Genomic DNA, 1,670 nt, shown 5'->3' with positions numbered 1-1,670 from the left:
CTCTCCTCCTCTCCTCCCTCCTCCCTCCCGCTTCTCCTGGGCTGGGGCGGTGCGCAACTAGCCCGCTCCAGCGCTCCTGGAGCTGCAGCTCCGGAGATGTGCGCAAGTCCCGCGATACTTGGCAGGCACGCCCCCGAGAGCAACTGAGGGGTGGGCTTTTCTCCCCGGAGAGCGATGTGCGACCGCTGGCTGCTTCGGGGACCCAAGGTTCGAAAGCCGGCTTGTTTACACCTTGGTTACCCAATGCACGAGACCCTCTTAGAGGAGTGTTGAGGGGTCAAGGACTGCCTTCGGCGAAAGCTCAGGCAACCCCATCCCCGCCATCGGCTCTCCAGTGGAGAGATGCTCTGGGGACTTGAGATTTCGGCGCCCTGAAGCAGAAAGGACAGAAATTTGCCCTCTTGTCCATTACAGTTCGCACACCTGACAAGAGCCTAGTGTTTTGGTTAGCGGTGGCCACTGCCACCGAATGTGCTGCAAGAGAACTGGAAACAGAGCGTTTCCTTATGCTATGAATTTTTTAGGGAGAGTTAAACAAGTTAGGCTTTAACTATGGTCCAAAGAACGGTAGCTTCAAGTTCCTTTCTCAGTCAGGAAGGTGATTTTTCGGTGCAGCATTTGATCATTAACACACACACACACCCTCAAGAGCCTGAATGCTTGCATTTCTAAGTAGTTAATGCTTAGTGTAGCACAGTGCTTAAGGAATGACTTAAGACTCAGCTATTATTAGAGTCTGGAAGACTTGGGATCTATCCCCCAACTGTCATGTGAGACTCTTTTAAGAACCTACGATTGCTTAGTTTAATTAAGTCCCTGCTTTGTCATTTATTCACTGTTGGCGCATGGCTAGTTCTGGCCCTTGAGTTTCTTCAGTCTCAGATTTCTTATTTGTAAAACCAAAAAATCAAACCCATTGCCATCGAGCGACCCTATAGGACAGAGTAGAACTGCCCCATAGGGTTTGCAGGGAGCAGCTGGTGTATTCAAACTGCCGACCTTTTGGTTAGCAGCCGAGCTCTTAACCACTGTGCCACCAGGCCTCTTCTTATTTGTAAGAGGGGATAAAATAAGGGTCCTTTCATTGGAATCTCAAATTGTGTTAGTTCACATGTCTTAGCTCCCTCTTCTAAATCATATCTTTTTTGGGGGATGGGGGACAAAATTGGGGGAGGATATGAAAGCTACTTCAAAAATATTAAGAGCCATATTGTACAAACCTGATATTAATTATTAACTATAATCTAGCATATCAATGACGTTCTTGATTATACTCACAAAAAGCAATTTCTAGAGATGTTATCTTTATATATTCTCAGGAATCAATTATCATCTAAACTGGTATGACAATCAACTATATTTAATATTTCCTCCTACATTATCCATTCTGCCACCCCTACTCAACCATCAATTACAGAACATCTACAGGAGGTATCTTTGTGCATATATGAGGACACAGGGTCCTACTCATAACACTAGGAACATTTTGTAAGTTTTCTATACTACCCCCTCTTATAAGTTCCAGTTCTGCTATGAGATCACTCACCTCTACACAGCATGTCTAGAAAAGCTATGGACCAGCAGGTAAAAAAATTGAGGTTCTAATGCTGGCACAGCCACTTACTAGCTATATGCCTTAGGGAAGCCATAATGGTTCTGAGGGTTGTCTG

This window comes from Trichechus manatus, unplaced genomic scaffold, assembly GCF_000243295.1.
Source record: "Trichechus manatus latirostris isolate Lorelei unplaced genomic scaffold, TriManLat1.0 scaffold00036, whole genome shotgun sequence".
In the NCBI taxonomy this organism is placed as follows: domain Eukaryota; kingdom Metazoa; phylum Chordata; class Mammalia; order Sirenia; family Trichechidae; genus Trichechus; species Trichechus manatus.
This window is presented reverse-complemented; position numbering follows the sequence as displayed.